This window comes from Larus michahellis, unplaced genomic scaffold, assembly GCF_964199755.1.
Source record: "Larus michahellis unplaced genomic scaffold, bLarMic1.1 SCAFFOLD_76, whole genome shotgun sequence".
Classification (NCBI taxonomy): domain Eukaryota; kingdom Metazoa; phylum Chordata; class Aves; order Charadriiformes; family Laridae; genus Larus; species Larus michahellis.
The window spans coordinates 820,494-828,145 of NW_027435895.1; the positions used below are offsets into that span (position 1 = coordinate 820,494).

The following is a 7,652-nucleotide window of genomic DNA, read 5'->3' on the forward strand; positions in this document are numbered from 1 at the left end:
TGCACAATACGGATCGCTGCAATCCCAGAACATCTAAAGTGACAGTGAACGGAATGACGGGGCAGTACAATGCAAGATACAACACTAGACAGGGCAATACGCATTCAAATAACGCAAAACCGATTAAAAAACCCACAATACACACCAGTACAATGCCAGAACAGATCAGATGGCAGCCCGGGTGAATAGGGGGCAATACAATGCCAAACGTGACACCATACGGGGCCGGACAAGGCAATACGCAGTTGGGGCAGGCCAAGCGGCTAACTTCACTTCTAAGAGAGAAGCGGTGAAACATTCAGAAACATCACCACAGTGATTCTCCAAAGGCAGCAGTGCACGTGACGGCGCTTTACCAGATTCCATATGGCCACGCACGCCGGATTATTTACTGCCTAGGGGCCAGGGTCAGACAAGCTGTCTAGCAGACCCTCCCATTGAGTCACAAGGCTCGGAAAGGACCCCCTTGCTTTCTAAACTCCTTCTCCGAGAGGAGTCTAGGTGCGGCTGGATCCAATTCCTAGCTCGGAAAGGACCCCCTTGCTTTCTAAACTCCTTCTCCGAGAGGAGTCTAGGTGCGGCTGGATCCAATTCCTAGCTCGGAAAGGACCCCCTTGCTTTCTAAACTCCTTCTCCGAGAGGAGTCTAGGTGCGGCTGGATCCAATTCCTAGCCCCGGACTTGGGCAACGGTTCACCTCTAAAGGATTGTATCTGCGCCATCGACCCTTTATATCACTGAGCTAAGGCTACAAGGTTTAGCATGCTATTAGTCACTTACTGAGAATCTGTTACGGCAAGGCATCTCTCAGTCTCGAGGAGCAGAACCTTAATCGAGCGTCCCTGCTCAAGGGGAGATCCTGGCACGGAGGCCCCTGCCATGCAGAAGTAGTCAAAAGGCTCTTGGGCTGTCCACTATTTATGGGGTAAGGTAATTGACTTATAGTCACATCAGCACGGGAACAAAATATCTAGGTCCCCACTGTGTTGCCAACCATCCCCCAACTTCAAGTACCACTCAGAACAACTCCATGGATGATTGGGGCGCCAAAACAAAGGGGCACCAAAACGAAGGGGCACCCGCTCCACCCCAACGGTCAAATAAAGAACAGCCAATGGAACTTTTCACAATAAATAAGTACAATCCCAGACAGTCTAAAATAACAGCCAAGACAGTGACAGACCACTACAGTGCAAGACCTAACATCATACAGAGCAGTAAAAGGCAACGCGCAGCCAAGTCAAGAACAGTTAAAATACCCATAATCCAGTGCAGCACTATGACACTGTCCCAAAACACAGTCAAAACAACGACAGAGTAATGCAACACGAGCCGTAACACAATACAGGGCAGCACAAGGCAATACACAGTCACACAAAGAACAGCCAATTAAAAAACCCACAACAGAACGCCCTACAATCTCAGGAAGTCTCAGAGGGCCGTCACGGCAAATACAGGGCAATACGGTGCAAGATAACACAATACAGGCCACTGCCAGCCAATACTCAGTCAAATAAATAACAGACAGTCAAAAAATTCACAATGCAGTGCACTACTATGACACCATGGGTCAGGCGGCAATCATGACAACGACAGGGCAATACAAGGCAAGACGTAACCCAATACGGGGCCAGACAAGGCAATATGCAGTTGTGGCGGGTGGAGCCATTCACTTCAGTCCTAAGAGAAAAGTAGAGAAACATTCAGAAACATCAACACAGTGATTCTCCAAAGGCAGCAGTGCACGTGACGGCGCTTTATCAGGTTCCGTGGCCACGCACGCCGGATTATTTCCTGCCTAGGGGCCAGGGTCAGACGAGCTGTCACGGAGACCCTCCCGTTGAGTCACGAGGCTCGGAAAGGACCCCCTTGCTTTCTAAACTCCTTCTCCGAGAGGAGTCTAGGTGCGGCTGGATCCAATTCCTAGCCCCGGACTTGGGCAACGGTTCTCCTCTAAAGGATTATGTCTATGCCGTCAACCCTTTATGTGGCTCATAAAAAAACAGCTGATGAAGGAAGTGACAATATGGTGGCCTACAACGGCAGAATAGATCAGATGACAATCAAGACAACAACAGAGCGATACAGTGGAAGACACAACACCACACGGGGCCGGACAAGGCAATACACAGCCACATCAGAACCCATGAGAGACATCACACTACAGTCCAGTCCTAGGACAGATTCTCTAACGTGACCGTCAAGACGACAGGGCAATACAATGCAAGATGTAACACAGGCAATATGCAGTTGTTGCGGGCGCAGGGATAAAATTCACTCCTAAGAGAGAGGCAGAGAAACATTTACAAACATAACAGCAGTGATTCACCAAAGGTAGCAGCGCACGTGATGGCACTTTACCAGATTCCACGGCCACGCACCCCGGGTCGTTTCCTGCCTAGGGGCCAGGGTCAGACGAGCTGTCACGGAGACCCTCCCCTTGAGTCACGAGGCTCGGAAAGGACCCCCTTGCTTTCTAAACTCCTTCTCCGAGAGGAGTCTAGGTGCGGCTGGATCCCATCCTCGCCCCGGACTTGGGCAACGGTTTACCTCTAAAGGATCACGTCTGCGTGATCAAACCCTTTGTATCGCTCAGCTAAGACTGCAAAGTCTGGGTAAGTGACTAACAGCATTCCAGAATTTGTTGCGGCAAGGCTTCTCTCAACCTAGAGGAGCAGAAACTTACGTGAGCGTCCCCGGGAAATGCTGGCAAACAGGCCACTGCCTTGCAAGAAAGCTCGAAGGGCTCTTGGTCTGTCCGCTAGGTCTATAGCAAGCTAACTGACTCACAGTGTTTTGACTCTGGTGCCAGCCATCCCACAAAGTTCAAGTGCCACTCATAGCGACTCCTCCTGGTTCTTATAGCTCGAGCAGCAGCCTGGGGGAAAAAGGGGGGTGACATCGCAACAGCGGTCAAATACAGAACAACCGGTTAAAAATTGCACAATACAGTGCCAGAGACTAAAATAACTGGCAAGACAACGACAGGCAATACCATGCAAGATCTAACATTACACAGGGCAGTACAAGGCAACATACAATTAAATGTAGAACAGACAATGAAAGAATTGACGGTACAGTGCCACGCAATGGTAGAATATATCAGATGTCAGTCACCACAATGACAGAGCAATACAAGGCAAGACGTAACGCGATACAGGGCCCTACCAGGCGACACAGTCAAGGAAACAACAACCCATGAAAGAATTCGCAATACAGCGCAGTCCTAGGACAGAATGTGTAAAATGATCATCGAGACAGTGACAGGGCAATACAATGCAAGACACAACACCATACCAGGTGGTAACAAGGCAACATGCAGCCAAACGAAGAACAACCGATTAAGAAACCCAGCATACGTTCAACTGTAATACCAGAAAAGATCAGAAGGCAGTCAAGACAATGACAGCGCACTATAACGCGAGAAGTAACACAATACAGGGCAGTACAAGGCATTACACAGTCAAATAAAGAAGAACCAATTAAAAAAAACACACAATACAGTGCGGTGCGATGCCAGAGTAGATCAGAAGGCAGTCGAGACTATGACGGGGCAATATAATGCGAGATGTTACACAATACAGGGCGGTACGAGGCATTAGAAAGCCAAATGAAGAACAACCGATTAAAAAACCCGCAATACAGTGTGGTACGAGGCCCAAACAGATCAGAAGGCAGTCAAGGCTACGACGGGGCAATATAATGCGAGACGTAATGCAATAGAGGGCGGTACAAGGCATTACACAGTCAAAGAACAACCAATTAAAAAAAAAAACCACGCAACACGGTGTGGTACGATGCCAGAATAGATCACAGAGCAGTCAAGAGCGTGACGGGGCAACACGATGCAAAACCAATACTGAGTGAGGCGGAGCAATACTATTTCAAATATACAAGAACATAGTACGGAACCAAATTCTTAAGCGTACGACGCAAGACCATCTCAAATGGCAGTCAAGGAAGTTACTGAGCAACATAATCCTGATTTGCACAAAATGGTGCCATCAGGCACCATCGCGTCTGTCAACACTAAGTTGTACCGCAATATCCCCCGCATCACACGCGCCGTACCCTTCTGCTCACCTGCTCCTCATGGATTCCGGATTCGGACTTCATGGCACTCTCTGGTTCTGGCACCTAAAACACCTAAGACACACAATATTCCTGTTGAGCTTACGGGAAACCACCACCCCCATGCGCTACCTCTCTGCTACCCAGCTCACCTCCAACGCTCGTCCGGCTCCGGATGCCTGCGGCGCCTGCAAAACCAAAGACAAACACTCCCCTGAGCTGCAATGTAGCACTGGGCTATTAGACACCAACGTGTCCACAACCGCCTCACTTGCTGGGACTACTCAGTGGGCGTGCAGCATCGCCCCTCTGACCCTGCGTGTCACACCAACCGAAGAAACGCATGCCGAGATACCGCCCAAAACCCTACAAATTCCCATCTCCCGCTCCCTCACCTTGCCCGCCCATCCTCCCCTGAGGCGTGCAACCTGAAGGCTCACAAACCACCCATAAAACCCAACCGACACAGGTTGCTTTAAAACTTGAAAGTTGCTCCCTCTGAGGAAGATGTGATACTTCAGCCCACCCGCCGCTGCTGACCTTGACTGACTCATCCCCATCCCCACATCCCATGTCATTCATTGCTTCAAAACTTCAAATTGAAAAGAACCAATACATACAGTACTCAGAGCCACATCTCTCTAATACCACTTGCTGACCCACCTTCTTACATTGCTCTCCTCCTCTACGCTGCCCCGCCAAGCTTGTCCTGTTGCATCTGCAAGAGCATCAGAGAAATCACCCTGAGGCAGAGCAATAGAGTCATAACAACAAGAAGTCTTGCACCTTTTTACAAATACCATCTAAGGTCCAAATACAACCGTACACAAAGAAAATTACAAAAAAAAATCCGCACCAAAACCAGCCATACCCTCTTCCACATGAGCTCTTCTTCACTGCTGCTGTATTGCCTTCCCAACATGCCTCTGCTCTTTCCAAACAAAACAGAAGAGGTGTCTACACAGCCTCCCGATGGCTACCCTGAGATGACTCTAATACCTTTGCCCCGATCTACAGGGATTCATGTACTACATATAGACTCTCCACATGATTCCGCCCACCCTGGACACTACGTGCCCAGGCAGGGCAGCCCCAAGCCAAACACTCACGGTTACAGACAGACACTACACGGAACGCTACGAACGACGCGCCTTAAAGATGAGAGAAAACTCTCAGCAAGAAAGATGACACGGGGACCAAAGTCACCATCGTGCAAGAAAATCTGTGGGATCATGATGATGTCAACGTGAAGATGCTCTACGGAACCCCCTGAAGCAAACTGTAGAACGTGATGGTACGTAATAAGAATGGACTGTTGAGCCCAATAACATGGACGTGCAGGAAGCCTGGCTTCAAGACCTAAGAACGTAACGACGCAGGGAAGAAGTCCCAGACGTGGAAGTGGGCCGTCCAGAAACTTCCGAGAGGCAAGATTGATGCACGCTTTAAGATGCTAACGCAAGAAGAGCGTCAGATGAATGGTGCTACGCCCACAGGCCCAAGCATTCGAGACCCTAAGGATGACGCCCAGGGCCCCACGTCGTGCTCCTGGAGCTCAAAGATGACCTCGAGACCCAAGAAGGGGCAAAGATACACAACACAGACCACATGAACGACATGACAACACGCACAGGCTGGAACTGCCCTGCCCGGGACACGCTAGCATCACACTGAACAGCAAGCAACATCCTTTACCCTCCTAAATATGACTGTGCCCCGGGACAGCCCTCGCCACTACGCTAACGTCAAAGACCCCATTTTGCAATTGTCCACCTCGGCCCCTCTCCGGCGCCTGACTGTCAACTTAGCTTTTGGAGGGCCAGGCGTCTGAATCCTTCTTCGATGCGGTCCGCAAAAACCAGCCATCCGATACATTTCCGCAGTCACCAGGTTCCTCCTCTTCCTCTGCAAAAGGAAAACAAAAAATAACCCCAGAGGCCGCCACAGCACCAGGAATAAGCATCCTGAGAGGAGATGCCAACCTCTTCCACGACACCCTCAGCCTCCCGAACGCCGTGGCGTTCTGCTTGCCTGCTCTGCACCGATTCCGGAGTCCGAGGCTGCGGTGATAGTTATTCACAGCACCTAAGAGACCAAGAAACACAACTTTACCACTGCGCTTCTGCCAAACCGTCACACCATCGACTCCTATCTTCTGTCTTCATTCACATGAAAAAAAAAGTACCCAATTGTATTCATAGAGGCGCCAGTCACATCTTCCCTCTAATACCACATGCTGAGCCACCTCCGTATAGCGCTCCTCTCAGCTCCCCTGCGTCACCCTGCACATCTCGTCTCTCGGCATCTAAAAAGAGGAAAAAAAAAAAAAAAAATCAAACATTACCCTGATGCAGAGCGATAGCTTAATTCCAAAGGTCTTGTTTCTACTTCGGAACACTGTTCAATTAGATCCAACTACAGCCTGCCATCAAAAAAAAAAAAACACAGAAAAAGCCCACAAACATTACACCCCACACAAAGCAGCCTGAACATCTTTGAGGTACTGCGTCCTTCACTGACTGTGAACAGCCTCTCCGACTTGGCTCTGCTTATGCCAACACCCACTAATAAAACACCCACGCACCCAACCTACTGAGAGCCAATTAATTCCAGATGACTACCCAACCTTTGCCTCGGTCTCCACAGATCCACATATTAACTGCAGACTCTTGTCACTATTCTGCCTGCCCTGGACTCTACACACCCGGGCAGGGGGGCTCTGAGCCAGACACACACACAAGCACAGACCAACACTACACAGAATGCTAAAAACAACGCGCCTCAAGGATGAGAGAAAACTCTCAGCAAGAAGGATGACACCCAGACGGAAGTCACCGTCGGGCAAGACGACCTGGAGACCGTGGTGGTGATGTGAAGAGGCTCTATGGAAGCCCCTGAAACAGAGTGTAGGACATCATCATCTGTGATAAGAAGGGACTGTCAAGACTGATAAGATGTATGCGGGGGAAGCCTGGCTTCAAGACCCAAGAACGTAATGACATAGGGAAGAAGTCCCAGTTGTAGAAGCGGGCCATCCGGAAACTTCCAAGACGCAAGACCGATGCAAGCTTTAAGCTTCTAATGCAAGAAGACCAGCAGCCGAATGGTGCTATGCCCATGGGTGCAGGTGTTCGAGACCCTAGGGATGGCGCCTGAGGCGCCATGCCGTGCTCCTGGAGCTTAAAGACGACCTCGAGACCCGAGAAAGGTCTAAGACACAGAACACGGACCACACGAAAGACACGACAACACACACAGGCTGGAACCGCCCTGCCCGGGAATGCCAAACAGTAAGCCACATCCCTTACGTGCCTAAAGGAGACTGCGCTCCAGGACAAACCTCTCCCCTATGCCAACTTCAAAGACACCTTTTTGCAATTCTCAACCTCGTCCCCTCTCGGGCGCCAGTCTCTCAACTTAGCTTTTGGAGGGCCAGGGGTCCGAATCCATCCTTGAGGCAGTCCACAGAAAACAGCCATCCAGTACGTTCCTGTGGTCACCAGCTTCCTCCTCTTCCTCTGCAAAAGGAAAAGAAAAAAAAAAAGTTATCCCAAAGTCAGCCACAGCACCAGCAATAAGCAT

General features: G+C 50.0%; 1 long non-coding RNA gene across 1 annotated transcript; it reads right to left on the minus strand.

The window, feature by feature from the left end:
- Positions 1–2,538: 2,538 nt before the first annotated feature.
- On the minus strand, positions 2,539–5,756 carry LOC141736741 (uncharacterized). Its single transcript, XR_012585053.1, has 5 exons — positions 4,734–5,756; positions 4,223–4,258; positions 4,083–4,145; positions 2,790–2,877; positions 2,539–2,665 (listed from the first exon to the last, which is right to left on the minus strand). It is a non-coding gene; the product is annotated as an uncharacterized LOC141736741 (long non-coding RNA).
- Positions 5,757–7,652: the final 1,896 nt, after the last annotated feature.